Consider the following 17,425-nt stretch of genomic DNA (forward strand, 5'->3'; position numbering starts at 1 on the left):
TCACATTCTTCCAAGTGAGACATCAGAGGCTCCCTGCCACTTGGTAGAATGTGATGAATTCAAGCACTGGATATTGGTGTAAGGTGGCTGACTGAGACCAAATATTCATTTGCTTTTTCTCAGAATGTGGCTTCTCTATGTCAAGGTTTCCACTAGCCACTGGTACATTCAGATAAATAAGAAACATGCAGTGAGCGACACTTTCATAAGGGTAAATGTACCCAATTGAATTGAATTTTCTTTTTCTCTGTCTTTATGACTTTCCTATTTATTTTGCTGTTAAGATGTCCTTTTTGTTAGTAGTGGTGATGAATGATAGTTTTACATTTTCTTGCACTTACCTTGGCAAAAATGAAAGTAAAAAACTCCATGTTAGTCTCCAAAATTATCTTGAAAATTTAACTGTACATGAAAGTCCAATGTCTAGAAAAACCAAAAAGTCTCTTCCAAAATAAGATTCTGCAATGCAAAAAATAAATAAAATAGTCAACAACTCTATGAATTCATTTTCCCTATTCAGGAGTTGGACATGAAACTGAACAAGTTGAAAATATTGGTTGGTAGGGCAGGAATTCCCCCATTTTCAGCCCCCTAAAGCATCTCAAATTCCCTCAAGGAATGTAATAAAATTAACTAATACAAGATAGCTTCTGAAGTCAACTGCCTAAGTTTAATTCTTAGCTCTAACATTTACCAACTGTATTATCTTGGTCAAATTACTTAACCCACTCTGTGCCTTGATTTCCTTATTCACAGAACAGAGATAATAATAGTATCCACATCATAGGGCTGTTGTGAAGATTAAATCAGGTAATCCATGTAAAGATTTCATCATCACTTTTTCATCATCCTAAACTGAAACTCTGTACCTATTAAACAATAACTACCCATTACCCCTTCCCCCCAGCCCCCGGTGAACACTATTCTACTTTTCATCTCTATGAATTTGACTAATCCAGGCACCTTATGTAAGTGAAGTCATACAGTATTTGCCTTTCGTGCCTGGCTTATTTCACTTAGCACAAAGTTTCCAAGGTTTACTCATGTTGTAGCATGTATCAGAACTTCACTCCTTTTTAAGGTTAATAATACTCACTTCTATGGAAATACCACATTTTGTTCGTCCATTCATTTATCAATAAAAATTTAGGTTGTTTCCACCTTTTGGCTATTGTCACATTACATATTCTTAATAAATTACTTGAATTATTTATTAAGTTATAATTTACTACTGTTGGGAGGATCTTATATGCAAGCCACAAAATCAAGCAAGAATTTACTCTGAGTTTCACATCTCATCACCCCCAAGTAATTGGATTGTGCTGATAAAATTACTGTGATAGCTCTTAGTAATTCATCTTTGTGCAATATCATTGCAAGTCACTTAAGCTCTCTCAATTTCATCATTTGTAGAATAAGAACAATAGACACCAAAAGCAAAAGCAACAAAAGCAAAAATAAATTCAAGTGGGACTACATCAAACTAAAAAACTTCTGCACAGCAAAGGAAACCATCAACAAAATGAAAAGGCAACCTACTGAATGGGAGAATATATTTGCAAATCATATATCAGATAAGGGGTTAATATCCAAAATATATAATGAACTCATATATCAGAAAACAAATAATCCAATTAAAAACTGGGTAGATGATATGAACAAGCATTTTTCCAAAGACATATGGATGGTCAGCAGGTACATGAAAAGATGCTCTACATCATTAATTATCAGGCGAATGCAAATCAAAACCACAATGAGATATCACCTCACACATGTCAGAATGGGTATTATCAAAAGGACTCAAAGAAGATGTAGAGAAAAGGGAACCCTTCTGCATTGTTCATGGGAATGTAAATTGGTGCAACTGCTATGGAAAACAGTATTTAGATTCCTAAAAAAATTAAGAATAAAACTATCATATGATACAGAAATTCTACTTCTGGGCATTTATCCAGAGAAAATGGACTAATTCAAAAAGATAAAGGCACCCCATTCATTGCAGCCTTATTTACAATAACCAAGATATGGAAACAACCTGAGTATCCACTGATGGATGAATGGATAAAGAAATTGTGGTATATATATATATATATATGTGTGTGTATATATATATATATGTATACACACACACACACACACACAATGGAATATTATTCAGCCCTAAGAAAAGAATGGAATTGTACCATTTGCAACAACATGGATGGACCTCGAGTGCATTATGCTAAGTGAAATAGTGAGATGTCAGACAGAAAAAGACAAATACTGTATGATCTTTTTAAAATGTGGAATCTAAAATATGTATATAAAGCTAAGCTTATAGATACAGAGAATAGATTAGTGGTTGCCAGAGGTAGGGGAGTGGGAGGTGAAAGAAATGGGTGAACTGCTTTTTAAATTTTTTTTTGGCCACGCCATGCGTCTTGCAAGATCTCAGTTCCCCGACCAGGGATTGATCCCAGGACACCGCAGTGAAAGCCCCAACCACTGGACCGCCAGAGAAGAACAATACAGGTATCTGCTTTATAGAGCTGTTATAATACATGCAAAGCACCTAGAATAGTAAGTACTGTATAAATTTAAGTACTGTATGACTGTATAAATGTAGTTTTTATTATTATCAATTTGTCCGTTCAGTTATTTCAGGTACAATGAAAAATGCTGGCTGCCCACCCAGTGTCCATTTTGCTCCTCCTCCTTCCTAACAGCTCCTTTGTTCAAATACCTACCCCTTGTCCTTGTATCCCAAGAGATTTAGAGATGCTAGTCAAATTTCCAGCTCCACAGAACCTATGTTAGCCAATAAAAATCCTATGGTTTAGGCCAGTTGGTGTGTTTACTTATTCATATCACTTGGCAGCTGAAAGCATCCTAATTGACACAGATCAATCTTAACTTCCAAAGAGAATTCTAATACTAGACTGATTTCTGGTATTGAAGTTGGATAGACAGGTCCATGGAAAGGGGAAAAAAGAAAAAAAAAAGGATGAAAAAATGCGAAGGATGTGATTCTTAGATTATGTATTCAACAAATATCAAATGTATATCATCACCCAAAGATAACAAAAAAAAAATTTTTTTTTAAGAATGGCAAGAGCTAAAGGATGAATGAAGCAGTTCTAAAAATGTTAAAATCGTACCAGAATGAGGAATATCACACATTTCTACTTCACTGTGAAAAGTAATAATCAGCTAAATGAAGGAGAGAACATGCAGTTCTCCATCTCTATAGACAGAAGTGAGATTTATCTGGATGTAATTATTAGCATAAGGGGTACAGAGATAGTATGAAGTTCAAGCGGAAAGTAACTTGACCATTACATAACTTCTTAGGAAGTAAGTATTGGGTTGGCCAAAAAGTTCATTTGGGTTTTTCCATAAGATATTACAAAAAACTGAACAAACTTTTTTGGCCAACCCAATAATATACCACAATCATTGCTATTTAACTTGCCCCTGGCTAACTCATTATTATGAAAAAATGTCTTAGTTTTCTCATTCTACTCTGTTGTACAATAAACAATTTCTCTGGTCTTCGTTCTGAGTTCCCATCACCTGGCCTCTAAAGCTTTCTGAATTTTCTGAATGATAAGAGTATCTTTGTTATTCATGAGTCCCTTGGATCACATCTGATTTTATGCTAATGACATGGCTCATGATGGGGCCTGGTTACTAGGAAGACCAACCCTGTGTTTAGCAGGCTGGGGCTTTGAGTCAGCCAGACCTCCAGAAAGGGGAGGAATGCTGGAGATGGAGTTCAATCATATGGCCAATGTTAGTTCCTAAGTAATGAAACCCCAGTAAAAACTCTGTAAGCTAAGGCTCAGTGGAGTTTCCTGGTTGATGAACACACTGACATGCTGAGAGGGTGACATGCCCAGAGGGTGACATGCCCTGATTCTATGGGTAGAGGGAGTGAAAGCTCCGTGTCCAGGACCTTCCCAGACTTCGATTTTAACACATTATAATTTTCTTATAGCAAGTTAAACACTTGGTGTTTTTTGTTGTTGTTGTTGTTGTTGTTTTTCAGGCTGCACCGTGCAGCATGTGGGATCTTAGTTCCCTGACAAAGGATGGAACCCCCTGCATTGGGAATACAGTGTCTTAACCACTGGACCACGAGAGAAGACCCAAAATACTTGGCTTTATATTTCGTTATTTGTATATCTTTCTCTCCTGTCTAGACTGTAATGTCCTAAAGGGCACTGATTGAGTCTTCTAGGATCCCCACAGTGTCTAAGATCAGGGCCCAGTGAAACAGGGGGCAGGGCACAACCTTTAAAGGAATGACATAGCTGTCAAGGATAGGACATAAACTGGTTAGAACCAATTAGGCCCAAAATGGTAGAAGATTTGACTTCCAGTAGAACTTGAGCCTCACTGTAATATATTAGCATGCTAAATGACACACCCACCAGCAACAGGACAGTTCTGAGGCTGACCATAAAAGGCCAAAAAGTGGGTGGTGGCCCAATTCCTGGAAATCCCTGTCCCTTCCCCAAAATAGTTGGAATACTCCTCCCACTTGTCAGCCTATGAAACTACCCAGCCCATAAAAACGAACCACCCCATATTTCGGGGCCAGTCTCCCTTCTGAGACAGACCACATTCTGTCTGTGGAATATGTATCTCTCTAAATTAACTTGCTTCCACTTCACTGTGGCTTGCTCTTGAATTCTTCCCTGTGTGAAGCCAAGGACCCTCACTTGGCGGCCCACCCCAGGGACTCACCTGAGACCTGGGACATGACCATCCTCTTGCACTGCATTTTTCCTGCAACACCAGGGTTTAGAACCCTGAAGGACTAGGGAAGAACCAAACAACAGTCTCAACATGCGGATGCTAATGTTCTTCTTCAGAGCATGGCTGAGATTCTTGCTTTTTGGAGCATTCTTGGTGTTTGCTAGTTTCTAAGCATGGTTCTTCAGCCTACTGAAAATACTGATATCTTTCCAATAAATTCCCCTTTGCTTAAGTTGGCTGAAATTGGTTTATAATGCTTACAGCTGAACTCTGATAGGAGAAAGCAAAGGCAGCCTGCTGCTTCTGCAGGTTTCAGCAACCTCTCCTGGTATCTAGCCATCTGAATCCTTTCCAGTTCACATCACAGAAATGTATTATTTCTGCTCTGAATTATTCAAGCCTTGGGGTCCTTGAGACCCCAAGCACTAAATTCCACATTTATACCAATTGTTCATGGAACAATCTTTGAAGGAAAAATACATGGAATCCTCTTATGGATTTAACATTTAACTTTTAATATGCTACTGAGTTGCAACAAACATGTGGAAATACCGGGTAAGACAGCCATAGGTGAAACAAAGCCAAGTGAGATCCAACAATTATGGTTGGTGTCAAGTTGGATGAGTCTCCTCTATGTTGAAATGAGACAAATACTTAATAGGACTGTATTAAGGCATATATGAGAAAAAGGAGAAAAGCAATTACTTTTGATTTATTTGGCACTGGCCAGGCTTCAGTTGGATCAAACTATATTCAATTTTACATGCCATGCTATATACAGAAAAAAAAACTTGGAGAGTGTTCAGAGAACAGCAACTGATTAAAGGTTTGTTAAATTAGACCTATGAAAAAATGTCAGAAGAACTCGGCATGTTCAGTCAAATGCAAGACATTTGGGCAGGATGAACAATTAAGTACAAGTATGTGAAGAGATGGTTCCCAAGTCTGAGGTTTAGGTTAAACAGAAAGTTAAAAATCATGGGATTAAGAACATAAAAGTCCATGGAAGTATGGATTAAATATTGTGAAAACCTTAAACTAAAAAGCTTTTAAGAAATTGATGAATGGAGGTATCTGTAAGTTAGAATTCTGCATATACTATTATTAAAATAAATTTAATTTTATACTTAAATAGAAATAACCTAGAAAATAGAAAAATATTTTGATGGATTGCATTTAAAAAGTAAAAAATATCAGATCAAGTATGAAGAATGTTTTTAAGAAAAAATGGTCTATCTGGGGGCCTTCTTTGGGACCCAGGTTTGCGAGAACAGAGAGGAGCTCTGAGATTAAGTCTCTCAGTTCCTGAATGAGGGTAATTCCTTTGTGTTGGTGGGGGGGCGGCAGTGTCATGAGCAGCTTGTCTGGCTTCTTGAGGTTCAACCCTCATTAAAGACTCCCCAGAAATCCCCACCATGAGATACATGATTCTCTCCAGAATGGTCCCTGTTAATTATCCTTTCTCTTTGTCCAACAGAAACAGTTCCTTCTCTGAAGTAACTTCTGCTGTTTTTAAAAATATTTATTTATTTATTATTTATTTTATTTATTTATTTTTGGCTGTGTTGGGTCTTCGTTGCAACATGCGGGCTTCTCTCTAGTTGTGGTGCGTGGGCTCCAGAGCTCGAGGGCTCAGTAGTTGCAGCGTGTGGACTTAGTTGCCCTGCAGCATGTGGGATCTTAGTTCCCTGACCAGGGATTGAACCTGCATCCCCATTGGAAGGTGGATTCTTAACCACTGGACCACCAGGGAAGTCCCCACTTCTGCTATTTGGAGGTCTTGTTGGGCAAAGCATGTAGACAAATATTTCTTCTCCAGTTTACACTCTTTATTTCTTAAATGCAGAGGGAGAGAGATGAAACCAGGAAGTTTGTACCACTTTTACTTTAAAGTTGTTTTATTAGCCTCATAATTTGTTTTTAACTTAGATGTAGATGTTCTAACAGCAGTCTCACTTAAGTGTCCTAGTTCTCTCTTTAGGTTTGGCACCTGAATCCTGCATCTAGTTGTTTGTTTGTTACTATTCTGACACCAATGAAAATGTGTGGGTTTTCTCCCCACACCGACCAATTCTCAGTCACCAGCTGGGTGTCCTATAATTCAACTCAGTTCTGACACTATTTACCTGGAGATAGCATCAGATCCCACAGGTTAAGGTTCAGTCCCACCAGGCTGCCCCCTACTTCAGACACTAATCACAGGTCCAGGTGGTTACCTATGCTTCTAACCGACTGGCTATAAAGAGGAGGTTCCCACAACGCCCTCCCGCGGTTTGATTAATTTGCTAGAGTGGCTCATAGAACTCAGAGAATCATTTTATTCCTAGGTCACTGGTTTACCATGAAGGGATTTAACTTCTCCAAGGAGCCCTAATTCTTTCCTTCCCTTATGCCAGTTCCACAGTACCTGCCTACAACACACCTCACAAAAGTTAATTATCAGTTCAGTTAATGCCAAGTTCTCACGATTTTCTTAGACCATAAATGGGTCTAGATCCAAGTTGTGAAAGTAGGTAGCACCTCAGGTCTGCAGTATCTTTGAGGATACCAGACCAGCAGCTCTGGTGACAGGAGAATAATATGCTCTACAGTTTCACAGGGCAAAGTCTTGATAGGACAGTCTGACGAAGCTGTTAACAAGATCAAAAAGGTCCCAGAGAGCACTGGGGTCTGTTGGGCCTGTGGAAGACCAATAATGATTAGTGATAATGCAAACATGGTATTTGTAATATATTTAACTGGTGAAACCGAAATGAAGAGTGTTAATACGGATGTTCACTGTACTAATCTCTCAGTTTTTTATTTAATTAATTATTTTATATAATCTTATTTTTTTTGGCTGCACCGCAAAGCTCATGGGATCTTAGTTCCCAGACCAGGGATCGAACCCAGGCCCTTGGCAGTGAGAGCACAGAGTCCTAACCACTGGACCGCCAGGGACTTCCTTCCCAGTTTAAAAAAATAAAAGTTGGGGTACTGAGTCTTAATTTCTTATTTGGGCCCCTTTTTCCTAATCTGGCTTCATTATACTGTTTTGATGTCTTCTTGACAGTAATTTTCTTGTTGCCATTATGTTATTACTATGTATGCTTGTTGGATAAATTAGATAAATCTTCAAGAACTAGACAAATGTTTTAATGATTGAAAACCAAAATAAATACATCTTACCACAATTCAGGCAAGCAAAGTCTTTTTTTAAGTTATCACATAGTTAAATCTTATTTTTTAGATTTTAAATATGAACATGCAATGCATTCACATGGCTTAATATTCAATAGATACAAGAGGACATACAATAGAAGTTTCCCTCTCATGCCTGTCCAGGCCACTCAGTTCCCGTTTCCAGAGACAACTAATGCTATCATCTTCTGTGGATCCATCTTCCCAGGGACAAAGAAACGTGTTTTAAATTTAATAAAAAGACATAGAAAAAGCCAAAAGGTAATACAGGGGACTGTTTTCGGTGTTATGCTGTAAGCATTCTAAATTTCAGCAAATCTATAGAAATATACCTGTGTTATATTTTTCACTAGCAAAATATGGTCAGGACATTCCTGTTCACAAAAGATGCTGTACAACACTGGACATCTGGTTTTTATGTGACTACTCCTAAACAACCGCCTACAATCAGTTCACTGGCTCCACTGCTGGTGTGCAGCCTGCAGCTAACATGTTCCATGGGCACAGAGCACACAGCAGTCAGATAGGCACTTACGGTTCAGGCCAATATCACATAATAGCAGCCTTTAAAAATGTACAGAAAAAAAATCATCTCATTTATATGGCATGGCAAAGAACTGAGTCTCAACCATGTGCATGTTCAAAGATTCAAAGCTTTGAGAGAAAAATACACGCCAAATAATAACCCTGTCTGGTGGCACCCCTCTAGTCTAATTCCATAGCAAATGGGGTGGAATTTATCCAGATAAAAATATACATCAGACTATAAATTAAAAAAAGAAAAAAAAGGGCTTCCCTGGTGGCGCAGTGGTTGAGAATCTGCCTGCCAATGCAGGTGACACGGGTTTGAGTCCTGGTCTGGGAAAATCCCACATGCCGCAGAGCAACTAGGCCCGTGAGCCACAACTACTGAGCCTGCGCATCTGGAGCCTGTGCTCCACAACAAGAGAGGCCGCGATAGTGAGAGGCCCGCGCACCGCGATGAAGAGTGGCCGCCGCTTCCCGCAACTAGAGAAAGCCCTCACACAGAAACGAAGACCCAACACAGCCAAAAATAAAATAAATAAATAAAAAGTGATAATAAAAATAAAGGAATTCCCCCCCCCCAAAAAAAAAGAAAAAAAAAGACTGATGTAATAGTTTTACTTTTAATAGCAGTATTTACAATAAATTGGAAATTATGTCCTTAGTAAATATTTAAACTCATGATAAAAATTTTGAACGTCAACTTAAAACTGCATAAGGAGGTGCATAGTTTTTCAAATTCTTGGAGAGACACAAAACAAATTTTTGAGGATCACTGTTCTAACCTATAAATATTGGACTCCCAACCATTTCTGCCTCTGTGGGGGACTCTGAGTGAGCGCTCCATTCTGGGCTTTAAAGGGGAAGAATGATTGATGGGGAGGGTGAGACTGGGGAAGCCGGGCATAATCAGACCAGCAACGAGTATCTGGTAAGGTCTCTGCTCAGTGTGGCCTCGTGATTATCCTCTCCTGGTGGCTGGGCCTGGTGCTGCCCTTTCCTTTGTTACAAAACTCACCACAAGGTCAACAAAGGATGAGGGAGTCATGAGGCTCAGGGGCCTTCAACTCACAACTGAATTATCCCAAGTGACCAGCGCAGCTCAGCTCTGCGTTATGATTGAGAAAGTCAGAGCTTTCTCCTTGTTCTTTCTCCCCCTTTCCCTTCTCCGTTGCCTTTAAATCTATTAGCGTGTACTTGGCACTGCTGTGCTCTGCTGACTTCACTCACACTTAAAATGAGTGCTGACTACCAAGCACAGAAATGGTGAAATTGGTCTGCCAGAGCTGAGGAACCTGGTGGAAAGGATATTTTCCACCCTTGGTGAGATGCGTGTACATTTTCTCCTCAGGTGGATATGGGGGGATCAAAGATGCTAACCTTCTCTGTCATCTCACTCTCTTACTTTGAGAAACAATATCAGACAACGCCAGTGCAACACGATTCATTTCTGCGCACAGTGTCTAATTTTATTTTTTCGAGGGGCTTCTCACATCTTGCTGACTTTAATAACCACCATGTGCGTTCCATGTTCCACGTTAGCGTCTGAGCCAGTCTCCACGCAGTTGGCCATTTCTCTGCAGCCAGGACTCTAGATACAGCAGATTGTCTGAGGTTTCTCAAGTTTGCTCTGCAGGTGATGTTTGCTTGGGTCTTATCTCAGAGTGGTGTCGTTCTACAGGGGCCGCTGGGCCTGGCCTGGCTGCTTTTGGCTCAGTCTATGGGATTGGCTGAAGCTTTTTGGCCCCTCTCGCTCTCTTCTGCCTTCTTGAAGTAGTTAAAACTTTAGAAGAGTATTTTTTTCTTGAACACACGTGAAGTGGTCTTTTTACCTTCTTATATATCTTCACCACCTGTTAAGGCAACAAGGTGAGCCCAGAGGTCGCTGGTTGGGAGAAGAAAAGTGGACTGGGTAGAAAGGGGGTAGCTAAGGAGGAGGTTTGTGCCAGGCAGGGGCAGGATTATCTGGGGTGGGTTGGGGGATAGAGGGCATCAAAGGGAAAGAAGAAGAGGAGCTTGGGTAGGGTCATCTGACCTTGCCTCCTGATCCAGGCTGAGAGGGGGTCTTCCTCTTCTTCCCCCGCTTGATGCTTGTAGTTTGTGGCTTCCATGATTTCTTGGTCACTTTTGCCATGTTGAAGCCACTCAGTTGTCTACCTGTCTGCCAGGCCTGCCCTCTGTATATATACCTCTCCCCAGGGCAATGATGAGTCATACCTGTTCTGCTTTGTTTGGTCATCAGGGCACTCCCGACAGCCAATCGTGGCTATGGGGGGCTGATACATCACAAAGAACCACTCCTGAGGGCTGGGGGTGCTGGGGAGGCCCAGATGCCCTGGCTAGAAAAAGTACCCACTAAAGAGCCTTCCCACACTGACCTGCTCCCCTCCTTATCTCCCCATGTTCAGTTCTGGTTGTACACAAGGCAGAGAGGGTGTTTCCCCTAAGTCATTCCCCATGGTTCATTCTACTGTCTCCCACCCTTCACTGTCACCTAGTATTTCGGATATCTTACTTAAAATCAACAAGATACACGTATGGCAGCCTGATCTGAAAAACCTAGGAATTAGGGAATTAGAGGAAAGTGTTTGAGGCATGGTGTCCTTCATCGTCAGTTTAGACAAGAAGGCTTTCAAATATAACTCAGCACAAGGTGGGAGTGTGTGCATGTGTGTGTACTAGGGTTACTCATTCCCAAGAAATAAGACTAAAGTTATGAAATAAGATTAAATTTAGGTATCTGTCTATGTATCTATGTATCTATGTTTACAGATACTGTATGTAAATACCTTAGGCGATCAGATGGAATCTTTGGAATGAAATTAATCTTCAAAGAAGCAAGGAGTTTTCACTTCAAATTCTGGGATGGCAGATAAGCAGAGATCAGAAGTAGAAGCTCCCCTCCAGACCAGAGCTCACCTTTCTCCCCATCTGCACCTGTCCCCTCTACAAACAGCACTAATGACAAATCTCTACACAGAAGGTAGATTAGTGATTGACTAGGGCTGGCAGGAGAGTAGAGGAAATAGGGGGTGACTGCTAATGGTATGTGGCTTCTCTGGGGTGATGAAAATGTTCTGCAGTTAGACCGTGGTGATGGTTGCACAACATTGTGAATATGCTAAAAATCACTGAATTGTTTAAAAAATCACTGGAGTGTGATTGTTATATTAAAATATGATTTTAACTACAATTCTGGTTCAAGTTGGCTGACTGACAATGCATATGTATCTCTTCTTCCCCAAGAGGCCCCAATACAATGATAATGAAGCATTTGTAAAACCACAAAATGAAGAGAATGGTAGAGGCTATACCTGGCTGAGAGATTACACTTCTGGAAGAAGGAAATCTGGTGGAGGAACAGCTAATGAAGAAAGAGGGCAGGGAACAGCGCAGTAGAGAAATGCAGAGAGCGTGGCCGAGGGGACAGCCACTCCTTTCTGCAGAACCTGGCAGTATCTCAGCAATGGGAAGCACCAGGTCATACCAAGAGCAAGGCAGTGAGAGGATGAGGACCCTAGAACTCAAAAGGAGGATCTTGACACTATTCTACCAGTTATGTAGATGGCTTAGGAAAGGGGGAGAGGGAAGGGAATAGGGCAGTGATCTGGCTTTTAATTATTTTGGTTATTATTATTATTCCAGCAGAGGCCTGCCCACCTGGAGCTGGGATTCCTTTAAGATCCAGGAGAATAAATTGGCAGTTATACAGGAGCAGACTGAGTTGCCTCATTAAAAAGGCTGTAGAGACTGGCAAATCTTAAGACAAAACTTGCCTTCACATGGGGAACTTTGTCTACTGCATTAACTAAATTTAACTCTTGCTACAGCTTCACTTTCTCTTACAGATTAAAAGATTGAAAGTGGTCCAGGCAGCCATTCCAAATTAAATTAAATTAAATCTTAAAATTCCAAGAGTAGAGATCAGCCTTACTTGCTAAGGTTTTAGAGAGTAAAACCACATACAATGGGTGGGAATAAGAGGGGAAGAATGTTTGGCTCAATGAAAGAAATAACTTCCTAACAACTAGGGCAATTCAAAAGTAGAACAGACTACTCTGAGAGGTAGCAAATCCCCATTCACTGAGAACCTATGTGCTGATCAGTGTTATAAAACAACCTTTAGCTTTGCAGCTCCACTCAAGGTTATTTTTAGTATATGTTGGGAAAAAGAGAGTTTTGTCTTAATGTTCCTCTGAGTTCTCCACCAAGCAATCACTCCTTAACTTCCCAAAGACTTCTCTGCTAGTACCAAGACAACTCTGCTGGTCACTCCCTAGAACTGTGGGTAGAGGCCCCACAAAACAAGCTATCCCCTTACAATAGTGCCAGAGGAGGTGTGAGAGGGGCAAGCCTTCTATAAAAATCACCATTAGTTTAAGTTGCATGGGTTTATTGAGCATAACAACATTTAAAAAATGGTTTTCCCTTGCTTTTGCTTCTGTATGTGTGGTAAAATCTCTTCAAAAGGGATACTCACTGGGCATAAGTTGCTATACAGTAGTAGATAACCAGAACGTTTCTCTGCCTTTTTTCCTCCATGGCATTGACTTTTTTACAAAACCAAGTCTGTAATCTTGCAGAATAACCCACATTTCTGATTTTCCTTGTGACTTCATTTAGGATGGTCACTCCCTCAATAATACAAAGACCCAGGAGAAACTTTGAAATTATTTTCTTCAAGGGCTCGATTAAATTCTTTGCCAAAGGTTAATTTCTTTTGGGGCTTGGTCTGAGGGTTGAGGGGCAGTGGTAGTTCTAGGGATACAAAGATAAATCAGATACATTCACTTTGCTAAGATGCTGAAGAGGTGAAATGCGCAGGAAGTTAAACCCACTGATCTTGGCTCTAACATACAGTCATTTAGTGATTTCTTTGATCTACTTGTCTCCACCTCTACTGCACTCACGAACCTGGGTTTCCCTTCTTCCATTTTTGCTCCCCACCAAACAATACCTCACACAGTTGTGAGTGATCTTTATAAAATGTAAATTAGATCCCCCAGTTTTTTTTAACAGGGCTTGTTGTCTTCTAGATCTTGCCTACTTTTCCAACTTCAGCTTGTACTCAACTACATCCTAGGTATACAGATATTCCTTCAGTCATACACAAATATTTCTGTAGTGTCTATTATTTAAAATATTGTTCTAGACAAAAGAGAAAAATCTTTTCCTCGTGGAACTTAACTTTCTTCTTGTTCCTTGAACAAGCCTACCTTCCTCCTCCCTCAGGGTCTTTGCACAGGCTATTCTCTGCCTAGAATGCTTTTCTTTACACTTCCCGTTCCTTTTCTGACTATTCTATTTAAAGTAGCTTATTCTGGGGCTTCCCTGGAGGTCCAGTGATTAGGACTCGGCGCTGTCACTGTGGTGGCCCCGGGTTCAATCCCAGCTTGGGGAACTAAGATCCCGGCAAGCCACGTGGAGCGGCCCAAAAAAAAAAAAAAAAAAGTAGTTTAAAGTAGTTTCTTCTACTCCTGCTGTGGAACTCCATTTATTTCCTTCATAACTCATACCAGGGAGTATGTATGTGTGTGTGTGTGTGTGTGTGTGTGTGTGTGTGTGTGTATACATATATATAAAGAGTTTTTTGTGTAATACATCTATTCGCTAAGGCCGGGATCATGTTCATTTAGTCTGCCACTTTATACTTAAAACTTAGCATAATGACTGTTAGCACATGGTAAGGGCTCAATAAACATTTGCTAAAAGAATAAAGACTCTGATTATATTTTTATTGAAAAGAATCACTGATGACCAATTATCTAAAAAGCCTGTTATTTATATCCTTTTATATGTACACTTCAGAAAAAGGTAGGTAAGTTTCTAAATTGTGATTTATGGGCTGTCAGATTGGCCACCTGACCTATCTTGATCTTAAAAAAGTTACTCATCTAATAAATACCATGAATGTGAAAACTCTAATTCTGAGTCTCCACTGCTATCTCCTCTCCATATGGTGCTACTTTTTATAATAATCTAAGCATATAAAAAGTATACATAGTTCAAAATATTTATCAGCTTACAGCAATATGATTGTAAGTCATGGGTGAGGGAAAAAATAACCATGTACTAAACTGCACAAACAGGTTTTTGAGTTTATTAGAGTCCAAAGGTAGCAAAGCTGTAGTTAAACGAATAGAGCAAAACCAAAAATTGTTAAAAGAATGGGGTAAAAGCAGAGAAAGGGAGGTCCCTTAATGAGAACAGTGGACATTATATTCTTGACCAAGTAGATATAGGTCACAGAGTGCTGTGTTGGTCACAAAGGGGACCAAATTAGAGACGATGGATGGATTCTTATAAATCCAACCCCACTATGGGAAAGCAACTCCAAGCATAGGCCCTACGATCATAGGTCAGTAGCATATTTGTTATTCCTATCACGTAAATTTCTTTTCATTCTGCTAACATATTAAACAGTGAATACAGAATATATATTCACAAAATACAGAACTTCCAAGCTAGATATAAGAAACAGAGGTTTAAAACATCAAGGGTCTAAATATGGTCTTCTGTGATGGAGTAAACTGCCGAATGTAGTTATTGCATATTGGGCTTCCACATAAGAATTCATTTGAAGAGTGGATTCTTTTAGAAAGTCTGAAAACTACTAGTCTAAAGGATGGCAGAACTATTACAATACATGTGGATTTTTTAAAAGGTAGTATTTCAAAATGCTTTAGTTGATTTGCATAAGTAAGGCCAAAACTTATCAAATATTCCATGGCCCACAGAGATCGAAAATGCCCAAAATATAATACACAAAATATACTTTGTATTTTAATTAATTAATTAATGTATTGCTGACTTCTGGATTTTGCTGATCTAAAAACGGGCTTCAAATAGGTACATTTGAATTTAGGGTATTATTCCTGGCCTTGAAAACTCTCTCAATCACTCTGTTTTGGAACCTCAGGCAAGTGACTAACATATGACTTATATAAAAAGGACTGGTTGTGCTTAATACTTGAAGATTATATAGCTAGAATAATGCATGTTTTACCTACAATTCTCCTTGCACTGATTAAACTCTTTACAGCTATGACTTCTGTTGGTAGGATCCTGTTTCTTAGTTCCATTTCTACCTAATGGGATTAAATGATACTTTTTTTTCTTAAATGTAATTCTTTTTCCCTAAAACTGTTGCATATTATTATCACCGTCTGTTTTGAACTAAAGGTATTTCCTAATTCCTTCTTCCTTTACCATAAACTATACCAAACACAAATGCAAACAAGTTATTTGCAAACTATAATGTTTTAAAGAAGGAGAGTAAGAACTGGGAAGTCAAGAAATCAATTCAAGTTAAGTAAATTACTGAATTCTGAGCCTGAATAATTACAGGACATAAATAATTTGGACTCTTAAACATAAACCAACTCTTCTATTGCTCCCCCTCATCTAATCAGGGTCTCTAAACTTTCCGATCCCGTAGCATGTGCTCGTTTTCTAGGGCTGCTGTAACCAGGTACTACAAACCGGGAGGCTTAAACAACAGAAAATTGTCTTACAGTTTTGGAGACTAGGAGTCCAGGATCAAGATGCCAACATGGATGGTTCCTTCTGAGGGCTGTGAGGGAAGGATCTGTTCCATGCCTCTCCCCTAGCTGCTAATGGTATGCTGGCAATCTTGGAGTTCCCTGGCTTGTAGAAGCATTACCCCAAAATCTGCCTTTATCTTCAAGAACACCAGTCATATTGGCTTAGGGGCCCACTCTACTCCAATATGACCTCATCTTAACCAGTTACATCTGTAATGACCCTATTTCCAATTAAGGTCATACTTTGAAATACCAGAAGTTAGGATTTCAACATAAATTCTGTGGGGGGACACAATTCAGCCCATAACACACCATAATACGTGTATATTTATTTATTTATAAATTATTTACATCCAGTACTGCAGAAAATTATATACACTGTAACCCCTACACAATTAGAAAATTTAAAAAAAACAATACAAAGGTAAATATACTAGAAGTAGTTATATTTTCTTTATGAACCATAACAGGTTGCCTTGCACACACTCTGGATTATATACATCTCACCAATTTCAAGGATAAAATCAAGCTCTTTGGCTTGGTATATCCTACCTTCTAACGTCTGCCCTCTGCTTACTTCGCCTGCCTCTTCTGTCACCCACCACATACCTGGCATTCCAACCAATCTGAAGTATCTGCAGTTTCCCACATGTGCCAGGCTCTTTCTCGGTTCAGCAACTCTGCGCTTGCTGTTTCCTATTACTGGAATGTGCTCATTCTCTTTGCTTCCCGTGAACACATAGTGAACTCTCAACCATTTCCTGAAACTCAGCTCAAATGTCATCTCTGGAAAGCCTTCACAGACTGCTCTAGGCAGCACAAAGCACTTTTGCAAGGCACGTAGCACCTTGTTCATATCTCTATTATTGCAAATTTCTGTTTACATATATATTTAGGCTGAACTGATAATGTGACTATTTTTGATCTAAAAACCGACGTAATTTCATGTGGTTCAACTTAATATTTCACTAGACAACAAGTCCATCAAGAGCATGGACGGTCTTATTCATTTTTATATTTCCAGTGACTAAAATGGAGTTTGACATAAAGTCCGTAATATATGCTTCTTGAAATTAAGGAAAGGCTTACACATATACCTTCCACTTTCAGATTTTCCTTCTCAAGAATGGGTAAATATTGACTTGATCCTTCCTATAAAATAAACCATTGGTTTAAGCTTCATTGGCTTTATGTAGTTCAACAGTATTTTAAATTACTTTACTTTGCTTTTGTATCTCTGTGTTTGTGGTAAAATCTCTTCAAAAGAGACACTCGTTTTTTAAAAACAGAGAAAAAGCAGGAAGAAGCTATGTAAGTATCATTTTGTAATCAATATAAATATATTTTACAATTTTACTGTTTCACTTTCAAAATATTTTTATGCTTTTGAACAAAAAATACAGGTAATCATAAGGAATATAAATAGGAGAGCTAAA

General features: G+C 39.3%; 1 long non-coding RNA gene across 4 annotated transcripts in view; it reads right to left on the minus strand.

The window, feature by feature from the left end:
- LOC133096768 (uncharacterized) overlaps positions 1 to 17,425 on the minus strand; it is an 88,143-nt gene that overhangs the window by 57,249 nt on the left and 13,469 nt on the right. For all 4 annotated transcript variants that reach the window (XR_009701822.1, XR_009701823.1, XR_009701821.1 and 1 more), the window contains exon 2: positions 342 to 459. This is a non-coding gene — a long non-coding RNA (uncharacterized LOC133096768). The remainder of the gene's footprint in view (positions 1 to 341; positions 460 to 17,425) is intronic.

The sequence above is a fragment of the Eubalaena glacialis genome, chromosome 8 (genome assembly GCF_028564815.1).
Source record: "Eubalaena glacialis isolate mEubGla1 chromosome 8, mEubGla1.1.hap2.+ XY, whole genome shotgun sequence".
NCBI lineage: Eukaryota > Metazoa > Chordata > Mammalia > Artiodactyla > Balaenidae > Eubalaena > Eubalaena glacialis.